Consider the following 12,746-nt stretch of genomic DNA (forward strand, 5'->3'; position numbering starts at 1 on the left):
CACTAGGATAGGCACCATGTAAGAAGATAAAAGAATTCACATATATTTAATTTAGCTTCGCAGACTTTTTTTTTTTTTTTTTTTTTGCAGTATGCGGGCCTCTCACTGTTGTGGCCCCTCCCGTTGCAGAGCACAGGCTCTGGACGCGCAGGCTCAGCGGCCATGGCTCATGGGCCCAGCCGCTCCGCGGCATGTGGGATCTTCCCAGACCGGGGCACGAACCCGTGTCCCCTGCATCGGCAGGCGGACTCTCAACCACTGCGCCACCAGGGAAGCCCCACAGACGTTTTTTAAACCTATCTAAAAAGTTCTTTTCTCACAACCCAAAAGCAAAAAAATAAAGATTAAAAAAAAAAGATGTTTCTGCTAGGGAACAATTTTTTATCTAAGAATTAACTTTGGAGGTTAGATAGAAATCAGATTTTTCTTCAATTCACAGAGAACTCAACAGGTAACTACAATAAAGATAACCATTTCTCTTTTGCAGGTATATCAGAGGTCTACTCATAGGAAATCATGTACCACAGCAAAAAAGATTTACATGACATGTTTCTACTCTCACCTTGCCAGAATCCATTTATCAGCATATTTAAAAGGCATGAGAGGACTTCTGTGGTGGCGTAGTGGTTAAGAATCTGCCAGCCAACGCAGGGGACACGGGTTCGAGCCCTGGTCCGGGAAGATCCCACATGCCGTGAAGCAACTAAGCCCACTCACCACAACTACTGAAGCCCGCCCGCCTAGAGCCCGCAAGAGAAGCCACCGCAATGAGAAGCCCGTGCACCGCAACGAAGAGTAGCCCCCACTTGCTGCAACTAGAGAAAGACCGCGCGCTGCAACGAAGACCCAACGCAGCCAAAAATAAATAAATTAAATAAATTTATTTTTAAAAAAAAGCATGAGAGTTTATTACCCTATGGTAAAAGCATTAAAATGATTAACTCATGGCTCTTCACAGTAGTATTATACAACCGCCTAACATTTAATCCAATTTAGCCTTGAATGCTGTCTCTTAATACCCATAATGATATTTAAAATACGTTCCCAAAGAAAGATTCTGCATATCAATTCCTTTTCCTGACACAAAGGGCACCCTCAGAAGCTGGAAAACAAGATGATAACCACAGATTCCTAGTTATAATTACCAAAGTGTATAAATAAGGAAAAATGGGAAAAAGAAATTTTTAAAATAGTCAAATTATTGTTAAGCTTTGAGAGTTAATAACATTTTGTTAACATTACCACAGAAACTAATTTGCTAATGTACCTTAAGAAGATGCCATATTTAGGACTTCCCTGGTGGTCCAGTGGCTAAGACTCCACGCTCCCAATGCAGGGGGCCTGGGTTCGATCCCTGATCAGGGAACTAGATCCTGCATGCCACAACTAAAAGATCCCACATGCCGCAACTAAAAGATTCCACATGTTGCAACTAAGACCTGGCACAATCAAATAAATAAATAAATAGACATTAAAAAAAAAGAGAGAGATGCCATATTTTATTATGGAGAAAAATTTATTGCCACAAAGATTAATAAATGCCAAGGAGTAGTGATTTATTACACAAAAGCTGATGCAACCTTAACTGGAGATAAGTGACAACCACGCATTAACTCCTAAGAGGTGCAAACCTCCAAATCTGGCAGCACGGCCACAAAATTAAGAAGATATACTTCTCATGTTTTACAGCCAAGGTAATATATACTATTTAATGTCAAGCATGAACTTAAGAACAAATTTAGGGCTTTATTTTTACTATTTTATGATCCCCAGAAAAAGGGATTTGGAGGAAAAGTTAGGCCTTATAGAACTCTACTAGATAGAAAGAACAGCCTTCAAAAAGTTCTGGTGATTACCTCAGAGGACTATAGTTGCTTTGGCAAGAGGAAAACTTCCAGGCTAAATTCTATAAACTAGAGTGTTCATGACTTGCAAACTGCCATATTTGGTCAGACTTTGCACATGAAGAGAAGCAAGGCAGTTAGGGGCCAACAAAAGTTGTTATAAGTTTAAGTGTCTATCCAGTATTGCTTTGACTTACAATTCTTCTAAAGAATAAGGATCTCAGGGTCAACACAAAACTGGAGAGGGTCAGGGGAGACCAGGCAACCATTTTATGCCAAAAGAAACAGCTGTTAAATTAGTATGTTTTATCATGTATACCCATGGACAGCCAAATCCTTGGCCTTGGATTTTCTTTCTTTAGAACCTAACCACGGAAAATCAATAAAACAAGGCAGTTACATACAAAGCACCCAAATGTCATGCCAAACTCTGCTTTATGTACACTGGTTAAATTAGCACTTTTTCAACCTTGGAGTTCTATCTCCAAGAGAGATTATTTAACAGTTTTATATTCATTCATTTCACATGCTTGAAAAGTGTGATATCTGATTATATTGACAACTACAAAGATAACACTTGGGCAGCATATGCTAGAACCTCAGCACATCAGTATCTACAAAGACACTCAACAGTAGAACTGATATAAGCAGTTAAAATAATCACTGTGAAATGGTGAGACCTTCAAAGTAGGCTTCACTTAAGCTGGAAACACTTTAGCTGGAAACATGCTCAACAAAAGATAACGACTTCTTTAAAAGAATCTGGGCTGTAAAGTTTAGCTGGAAATATACTCAGTAGTAGAAAATGACTTCGTTAAAGAATCTAGGCTATGGGACTTCCCTGGTGGCACAGTGGTTAAGAATCCACCTGCCAATGCAGGGAACACATGTTCATGCCCTGGTTCAGGCAGATCCCACATGCTGAGGAGCAACTAAGCCCGTGCGCCACAACTACTGAGCCTGCGATCCACAACTACTGAGCCCATGTGCCACAACTGCTGAAGCCCGTTCTCCACAACAAAAGAAGCCACCGCAATGTGAAGCCTACACACTGCAACTAGAGAAAGCCCGCACGCAGCAACGAAGACCCAACGCAACCAAAAATAAATAAAAATAAATTTATTTTTTAAAAAAAGAATGTAGGCTGTAAAGTTGAGATATGTTTACGAAAAACCATGTCCCCTCATGTAGATAATGTGAATACACTTCTTCCAATATGCAGTAGAAAAGATAGGAAACAGGTGCCTTCACTTTTACAGAGTCCCACTAGACTACCATTTTATCCAGGTTAAGCACCTGTAAACTGCTAATAAAACACTATGCCAAAATCAACTATACCTCAATAAAAAATTTTTTAAAAATAAAAAAACAAAAATACCCCACTATGCCAAAGAATGCCAAAATGTATACAGCTGATAGGTTAACTATCCAAATATATACCTTAATACCGATGAGCTGTTAATTAACTGTAAAATGAGTTATAAAACTGAAATGAAAAGTGTACCACAACATAGCAATAGCTCAATTTTAACTACAAAGTTGAGTTGATAAAACTATATGTGAATCTTAAACGTTACCAATAAATACAAATCAATCATGGATTCAAATTTCATTAATGGAAACGGAGGTCTACAAAGGAAGATTATAAAGAACTCTGCTCCTTATTCACTTTCCGTTTTTATAAGTAAATTCGAACAAAAGCCTTAAATATATATTAAAATAGCACCTTATACACGCTAGAATTAAGGCCAGCAGGTCCTCCGTTAAAAAAAAAAAAAATTGAATGTGCACTCCCTTGGCACCTAAGCTTTTTTTCAACTTTCCAAACATCAGTTTTACGTGGAAGCTCAGTTCAATTTACTCTCTTTGGTTTTTTCTCTTCCTAAATAAACAACGCAGCTGGAAACAGACACACTCGCAACTTACTACTCCAGTCACATGTATGTGAATACAGGTATTTACCTGAATGAACATATCAAATGAATTGTGAAACCCGTCTCTGGCAGTTTTCTTTTTCCACTGACAAACAAAAAAGCCAAAAGATCTCCAATTCAAGCTGGAACAAGATTTAAACTAACGGAGCACTTGTAGCGTGAGCACCAGCAGCATGATCACTTATCACTTAACACGGTCTGCTAGGACTTTTATTCCAAGATAAAGTATGGAGATGACTTTAAAGCAGGTGCATATGATTACAATAAAGTATGGAGCTGACTTTAAAGCAGGTGCATATGATTACAATCCGAATGTTAGAAGAGAAGGAACACCAAAGTACTACCAGGTGATGGACAGAGAACTCCTGGAAGTCTGGGGTTATCCTCGGGCTTTGTTGAACACCTAAAGCCCTGAAGGTTGCTGGTAATCAAAATACAGCAATGAGGTATCGGGGGCAGATACTTAAAGTATGTGGGGAGAGGGGAATACCGGGGACACTTCGATTGCAGGCGGGGAAAACGAGACAGAAACGTCAACACGAGATAGCAGACCGACACTAGCATAAAGCAAACCTTTCAAATTAGGCGCAGCGCAGGAAGCTAGCCTGAGGCCGAAGCCAGCCTAAGTCACAGGTACAGGCCCAGCAGGCAATGGGGAGAAACTGAGGCGGAGGGAGCCGCCAGATTCCCAAATAGGACCTGTCCCCAGACGTGTAAGTCAAGAGACAAACCGGCTTTGCTGGGGGGCGAGAGGGACGGCCGCAAGTGAAGGACTGGGAAGACTCACACCCACCCAGACAGGGGGAACCGGTTTGGGCAGGGGCTGCCGGAGCGTTCCCGCTTGCGCATGCGTCCTCCCCCCACGGCCGCGACTCCCCCTCCCCCCCAATCACTGCTCCCCTCACAACCCGGCTAGTCGAGGGAGCTGAGCGCAGTCACGCCTGCCCCGCTCCGCGGGATGAGAACACGGCTTGGCCTCCCGCAGGGGCCGTCGGAGGATCCCCCCCGGGCTTGGTGGATGGAAGGGTGGGAGGAGGAGGGGGGGGAACACGGCCCTACCCGACCCGCCGTCTCCTTCTCCGCAGCCCGCCGTTCGCCGTCCCGGAGACTCCGCCGCCTGGGCCTCCCCAGCCGCCCTGCCCCCGCCCTCCCCGCCCCCTACTCACGTGAGAGAGGCTCCTTCCGCCCTCCGCCCCGCCTACTGCCCTGTCTCATAGGCCCACGGCAAAGCCGAGCGGCCCCATTGGCCCAACAACAGGCGGCGGGGGCGTACTTCCTTTCCTCGAAGCCCCACCTGGGCTTTTAGCCCGCCTCCGGAGTCTGCGTCTGCGTGGAGTCTGCACTCTGGGAGCAGGACTCAATGCCGTGCTGTGTCCGCGCTTGGGCCGATAGCGGCTCTGTCCCTGCATCAGGGACTGGAAGCAGGATTGGCGGGGGTAGCAGTCTGGGTAGTACCTGTTGCGCCTGAGAGGGGTACAACCCTAAAGACACTGGTGCTAGAGCACGGAATCCCTTGCTCACCTTTAACGTTCAAATGCTGTTTCTAAAGCAGCCCTTAATGATGTAACCCAACTCACCTGCCCTTTATTGAGGGCGCAAAAAGTGCCAGGGATTGTGATAGATTCTTTTGTGATAGGTTCTTTTACAGGTATGTCACTTGGCTTTACCACAAACCTTGAGAAAGCATTGAGAATGATATGATTTTTTTTTCTCATTTTGTAAGGGAGTCCAGCCTAAGCAACAGAATTCAGTCCAGAAGTCAAAACTTCTGACTTTGAAGTCAAGGGCGACTGGCTACAACACAGCTACCTCGAGGTATCTGAGACACACAGAATAGAACAGAAATGAACAAGGTGGTTTCATACTGCTACTCAAAGATGGGGCTGGGATTTTATTTAAAAATTATTCGAAAGTGATATACAGAGCAACGGCAATAGAATTAATTTTAAAGTCCCTGTCCTGAATGAATTTACAATGTAGTTGGAAACAAATATTAAAGGTGCTAATTAAGTCTTGACAATTTATGAAATCTCTCTACAGCCTCTCCCTCATTCTTTCTTTATTCAAATAGCATATGCTGTTTTCCTGGTAAATGAGTCATTCGCAAAGTTTTCCTGTGGATATTGCATCTAAATCCACCAGAGAAAAAGCAAAAAAAAAGCTGTGCTCTGTTGCAGTCCTCTTTGTGACTTGTCTATTATAATACACTTGGCTGCACTCCCGCAGGAAAATAGCTTTCTTCCTTTTCTCCTCATAGAGTTATGTAACAAAAATGCACACCCATTTTAAAGTATTTAAACAACAGATAAAACATTAGGAAGAAAGTAAAATCCCCTGAAATCCTGGCACTCTTGACAAAACCACTTTTAATAGTGTGGTGACCATACATTCATGTATTTCTTGATTCATATGTATTACCCCAATATATACATAAATCTTAACATATATTTTTTAAATAAAATTTTATTACAGAATCACTACAGTATGCCCTGGAGAAAAATATAAAATAGGGACAACCTAAAATAAAAAACAAAAACATCACATTCCCAATACAAATATTAATACTTTAATATGTAGCCTTCTTTGTGTGTCTATATATTGTTTTACAAAATGAGATCACACAGTTAAGCAGTCTGCTTTATTCAATTAACAATATCTACCTTACCATTTCACTAAATTTTGCTCTCATCTAATTCCTAGATCGCATTCAAATTTTCTAACAACCTAAAAATATTTTTACAGCTGGCTTTTCCAAATCAGTAATATCATTTCAGTAAATTTTCCTCTCATCTAATACCTAACTATAATCAAATTCTCTGTTGCCCCAAATATATTTTTTTACAGCTAGTTTTCCCAAATCAGCATCCAATCCAGGCCCACATGTTGTATCTGGTTGTGATGTCCCTTAAGTATTTTTAAATCTAGCACGTAAGAAAAAAAAGGAAAGACACTGGCCTATTGAAGAAATCGGTCCAGTTGAAGTGCAAAATTTCCCACCTTCTGGATCTGAATGGTTGCTTCCTCAAGAAGTCACTGAATTTGTTCCCTTAGACCTTGTATATCCTGGAAACTGGAATTTATATCTCAAGCTCAATGGATTGATGTGGTAAGCTGGAGGCAGAATGGGAAGGTCCTTGAATACTTAAATAAGGAAAATGAAGTTCAATCTATAAATACAGGGAGCCCTTAGAGGTTTCTAAGGATAGTGCCAATATCACATTTGAGTTTTTTAAAAATTTCATTCTGGTAGGAGTAGAAAAGGGAAAACAGGGAGTAAATAGAACACTTTGGAGGCTGCCTAAGTTCAGAAAGGCCTGAACTAGGGCAAAAGAAAGGGTGGGAAAAAAGGAACTGGGTTTGAAAGAAATATCTTCAAGTTTGTTGATTCTTTCTTCTGCCTGCTCAAATCTGATTTTGAACCCAAGTGAACTTTTTTCTCTCTATTATTATATTTTCAACTCCAGAATTTCACTTAAGTTCCTTTTTATAATTTCTATTTCTTTAACGATATTCCCATTTTTCTGTACATTTTCCAGACTTCATCCATGTTTCATTTTAGCTCAATGAGCAACTTTAAGACAGTTTTAAAGTCTTTGTCTAAATGCCATATGATATCACTTATATGTGGAATCTCAAATATGACACAAATGAACTTATTTATGAAACAGAAACAGACTCACAGACATAGAAAAAACTTATGGTTATCAAAGGGGCAAAAGGGTGGGGGAGGGATAAATTAGGAGTTTGGGATTAACAGATACAAACTACTACATATAAAATAGATAAACAACAAGGTCCTACTGTATAGCACAGGGAACTATGTTCAATATCCTGTAATAAACCATAATGAAAAAGAAAAAATATATATACATATATAAAAATTGAATCACTTTACTGTACACCTGAAACTAACACAACATTATAAATCAACTATACTTCAATAAAAATAAAATACAGAACTCTTGTATTTGGAGAACAAGGTTCTTATTTCCCACCCTGGCTCCAGCAAGCCATACCAGGAATATAAACATGAGTGCCTCCACAGGGTTGAGGAGTAGGAATGAGTAGGTGCTATCACACTAAAGGCTCACATTGACTGAAATTAACCTCAATTGACCAACCAAATTTTCCCCTGGAACATGCAAGCATTCAAATAGACTCCAGAGTTCCAAAACAGTTACTTCAGTTTCTGCCAGTACGATTGTTGTTTAGGTAGAGAGATGGATTCCATGTCCTTCCTACTCCGTCTGAGGAACAGAAAAAGAAAGAAATGTGAAAGTGAACAGAGCCTAAAGGATCTGTAGGACACTGTCAAGAAAAACAACATACCACTGTAAGCATCCCAAGAGGAGAAGAGAGAGAGAAAGGGGAGAAAGGATAATAATCTAACTGTAGAAAACCAAAGAAAAGAGAGAATCCTAAAGGCAACAAGAGAGAATACTCATCACATATAAGGGATCTTCAATAAGATTATCAGACAATTTCTCATCTTAAATCTTAGAGTCTGGAAGACAGTGGGTTGATAATATTCAAAGCAATGAAAGAAAAGGACTGTTGACAGATCTGTATCTAGCAAAATTGTCCTTCAAAAATGAGGGAGAGGGCTTCCCTGGTGGCGCAGTGGTTGGGAGTCTGCCTGCCGATGCAGGGGACACGGGTTCGTGCCCCGGTCTGGGAAGATCCCACATGCCGCGGAGCGGCTGGGCCCGTGAGCCATGGCCGCTGAGCCTGCGCGTCCGGAGCCTGTGCTCCACAACAGGAGAGGCCACGACAGTGAGAGGCCCGCGTACCACAAAAAAAAAAAAAAAAATGAGGGAGAAATTAAGACATTCTCTGATTTTAAAAAAAGCTAAGGGAGTTCATTACCACTAAAACCACCCTTCAGGAAATGCTGATGGGAATCCTTCACGTTGAAATGAAAGGATGCTCAACAATATTTAAAGCCATATGAAGAAATAAAGCTCTCCGGTAAAGATAAATATATGGGCAATTATAATTGTAATTATTGTTTAACTCCATTTTTATTTTCTACATGATTTAAAAGACAAATGCATAAAAATATTAGTCTAATTTATTACAAACACAATGTATAAAGACGTAATCTGAAGCATCAAGAACAGAAATAGGAGACAGAGCTGTATAGGAGAGTTTTTGTATGCTACTAAAGTTGGTATCAATTTAATTATATTGTTATAAATTTGGGCTGTTAAATGTAATTCCTATAGCAACCACAAAGGAAATGTCCATAGGATATACAAAGAAGGAAATCAGAAATAAATCAAAACTTTTCACTACAAAAAATCAAACACAGAAAAAGGCAGTAATGGAAGAAATGAAAGACACAAAAGCTATAAGGCCTATAGAAGACAAATAGCAAAATGGCAGAAATAAGTTCCTCCTTATCTGTAGTTACTTTAAATGTAAATGGCATAAACTCACCAATCAAAAGACAGAGATGGGCAGAATGGATAAAACAAAAACAAAAACATGATCCATCTATATGCAGTCTAGAAAATACTCACTTTAGAGCCAAAGATATTAACAAGTTAAAAGTGGAAAAAAAGAAAAGAGAAGATATTCCATGCGAGTACTAACCAAAAGGGAGCTGGGAAGGTTATACTAAGGTCATACAAAATGACTTTAAAAAGGTTACACGAGACAAAGAAGGTCATTATATATTAATAAAAGGTTCAAAAGAGCAAGATTATATAAAAATTATAAACATTTACATAACTAGAAGAGACTTTCAAAATATATGAAGCAAAAATGACCAGAATTAAAGGGAGGAATAAACAATTCTACAATAATAATTAGAAACTTCAACAGCCTACATTCAATAATGAATAGAACAACCAGATAAAGATAAGTTAGGCATTAGAGGACTTGAACATCACAATAAACCAACTGAACCTAACAGAAGTGTACAGAACATTCCATTGAACAACAGCAGAATACACATTCTTTTCAAGTTCACATGGGACATTCTCCAGGACAGGCCATACATTAGGCCATAAAACAAGTGTCAATAGATTTTAAAAGATAGGTATTATACAAAGTATCTTCTCCAACTACAATGGGATGAAGTTAGAAATCAGTAACAGAAGGAAAACTGGAAAATTCAAAATATGTGGAAATTAGAAACATATTCTTAAAGAACAAATGGGTCAAAGAAGACCTCAAAAGGGAAATTAGAATGTACTTGAAAATGAGTAAAAATGATAAAAACATACAAAACTTATAGGATACAATGCAAACAGTAATTAGAGAAATTTATAGTTGTAAATGGCTACATTAAAAAACAAGAAAAATCTCGGGCTTCCCTGGTGGCGCAGTGGTTGAGAGTCCGCCTGCCAATGCAGGGGACACGGGTTCGTGCCCGGGTCGGGAGGATCCCACATGCCGCGAAGCAACTGGGCCTGTGAGCCATGGCCGCTGAGCCTGCACGTCTGGAGCCTGTGCTCCGTAACGGGAGAGGCCACAGCAGTGAGAGGCCCGCGTACCACACGCACACACACACACAAAAAAGAAAAATCTCAAAATACCCTAACTTTACACCTTATGAAATACGAAAAAGAACAAACTAAACCCAAAGCTAGCAGAAGTAAGGAAATAAAACGGAATGGAAATAAACCAAAAAAAAAAAAAAGAAAGAGAGAGAAAAAAAAAATCAATGAAACCAAGAGTTGTTTCTTTGAAAAGATCAACAAAAATCAACCTAGAAAACAATGGGAAATTCCTTGAAACACATAAATTATTTATTATAAATGGATTCCAGAAAAATTAGAAAATCTCAACATACTTATAACAAGAGATTGAGTGTGTAATCAAAAACCTCCCAAAAAAGAACAGTCTTGCACCAGATGGCTTCACCAGTGAATTGTACCAAATATTTAATTTAATTAAAATATTTAATTAAGAATTAATACCAATCCTTCTCAAACTCTTCCAAAAAACTGAAGAAGAGGGAATGCTTTCTAATCTCATGAGGCCCTCATTATCCTGACACCAAAGCTAAATAAACGCATCACAAGAAAATTATATACCAATGTCTCTTATGCATATAGGTGCAAAAATCCTCAACAACATAAAAGGAAAGCAAATCCAATAGCATACTAACAGGATTATTCCCCATGACCAAGTGGGATTTATCCCAAGAACGCAAGAGTGGTTTACCATAAGATCAACCAACGTAATGTATCTCATTAATAAGAACTAAGGGAAAAAACCTCATGATCATCTCAATTGATGCTGAAAAGTCATCTGACAGAATACAATGCCTTTTCATGATAAGATCTTTCAGAAAAGTAGTTACAGAGGGAAAATTCCTCAACATGATAAAAGTATCTGAAAAACCCACATCTAAATCAGTAGCTTACCTACACCTCTAAGAACAACTCATGAACAAGTCAAGGATGCCTCCTTTCACTGCTGCTATTCAACATTGTAGTGGAAGTTCTAGCCAGAACTATTAGACAAGAAATAAAAGGCATCCAAATTGTAAACAAAGAGGTAAAACTATATTCACAGGCAACATAATCATACATATTAAAAAACCCAAAGAATCCACAAGAAAGCTTGCAGAGCCAAAAAACAAATTCAGAAGCGTTGTTGGGTACAAGACCAACACCAAAAATCAGTTGTGTTTCTACACACTAGCAACAATATGAAAAGGAAATTAAGAAAGCAATTTCATTTATAATATTATCAAAAAGAATTAAATACCCTGAAAACTAGAAAACACTGCTGAAAGAAATTAATGAAGACCTAAGTACATGGAAAGACATTTCATGTTTAGACAGGAAGACTTAAAATTAAGATGGCAATATTACCCAAAGTGATCTACAGATTCAACACAATCTCTATCAAAATTACAACAGCCTTTTTCTCAAAAATGTAAAAGCTGATCCTCAAATTCATATGGAATTTCAAGGGCCTGGCATAGCCAAAACAATCTGGAAAAAAGAATAAAGTTGAAGGCCTCATACTTCCTCACTTACAAACTTACTACAAAGCTACAGTAATTAAAAGAATATGGTACTAGTGTAAGAGCTTCAGTCACATGTAATAGAATAGACAGCCCAGCAATAAATTCTCACACACATGGTCAGTTGATTTTCAACAAAGGTGACAAGCCCATTCAATGGGGAAAGGACAGACTTTTCAAAAACGGTGCTGGAAAAACGATAACGACATGCAAAAGAATGAAGTTGACTATAGCAGCGGTGACGGTTACAATATTGTGAATGTACTTAATGCCATGGAACTTCACACTTACAAATGATTAAAATGGTAAATACTATTCATGTTTTACCACAATATCCTCCCTCTCCACCCCCTAAAAAGGAGGAGAAGCCAGAGAGCCATTGGACTGGCAAGATGGAAAAGGGCTCTAGAATGGTACTGAAGTTTACTGGTGGGCAGGACTGCGTGTATGATGCCGTTCACCAACACAAGGACTACAGGAGATAAGAAGCAGGTCTGCGGATGTACTTGAGTTCAAAGGTACATTAACACTGGACAACCAGTTGGAGATGTCTTCTAGGCAGCTGACCCTGGAGCTCAAGAGAGCTGTCTGGTCTTGCGAAAGAGATCTGTGAATAGTCAGCACGTAGTAGATTACGGAGAATGCAGATCCCTGGGAAACACCAACATCCAAAAAGCGAGGGAGGTAAACTTCCTTCCCTCCACTTCCTGGGCCCAACGCGGCGAGTCCACATTCCTAGGCGGGAGGGGCTTACCAACACTTTAAGTGCGGAGGCACCCTCCAGGCCCACGCAGGCAGCAGACAGCCGAGGCGCAGCTAGAGAGGAGCGGCTGAGAAGGAGCGAAGCGCGCGGGGCCTGAGCCCCAAACGCTAGGGAGCCGCGGCACCCGCACCTCGACTCACAGGCGGAGATGCTCGCAGGAGTCTGGGGCACGCGCTTTGCTCCCCGCCCACAGCGCCGAAAGTCTCTCTCCGAGCCCGCCG

At 40.1% G+C, this 12,746-nt stretch overlaps 1 protein-coding gene and 1 long non-coding RNA gene across 4 annotated transcripts in view; both read right to left on the minus strand.

The window, feature by feature from the left end:
• The window catches only part of RABGAP1 (RAB GTPase activating protein 1), a 151,198-nt gene extending 146,273 nt beyond the window's left edge, over nt 1-4,925 (minus strand). Inside the window, exon 1 of one of the 3 annotated variants that reach the window (XM_060154385.1) lies at nt 4,838-4,925. The gene's annotated coding sequence lies outside the window, so the exon portion shown is untranslated. The remainder of the gene's footprint in view (nt 1-4,837) is intronic. The other 2 variants (XM_060154387.1, XM_060154386.1) reach the window with 2 other exon arrangements.
• A 1,298-nt stretch (nt 4,926-6,223) lies between these two features.
• LOC132522759 (uncharacterized) lies at nt 6,224-12,667 on the minus strand. The gene is made up of 2 exons (XR_009541321.1): nt 12,517-12,667; nt 6,224-8,025 (listed from the first exon to the last, which is right to left on the minus strand). It is a non-coding gene; the product is annotated as an uncharacterized LOC132522759 (long non-coding RNA).
• Nucleotides 12,668-12,746: the final 79 nt, after the last annotated feature.

The sequence above is a fragment of the Lagenorhynchus albirostris genome, chromosome 7 (assembly GCF_949774975.1).
Source record: "Lagenorhynchus albirostris chromosome 7, mLagAlb1.1, whole genome shotgun sequence".
Classification (NCBI taxonomy): Eukaryota; Metazoa; Chordata; class Mammalia; order Artiodactyla; family Delphinidae; genus Lagenorhynchus; species Lagenorhynchus albirostris.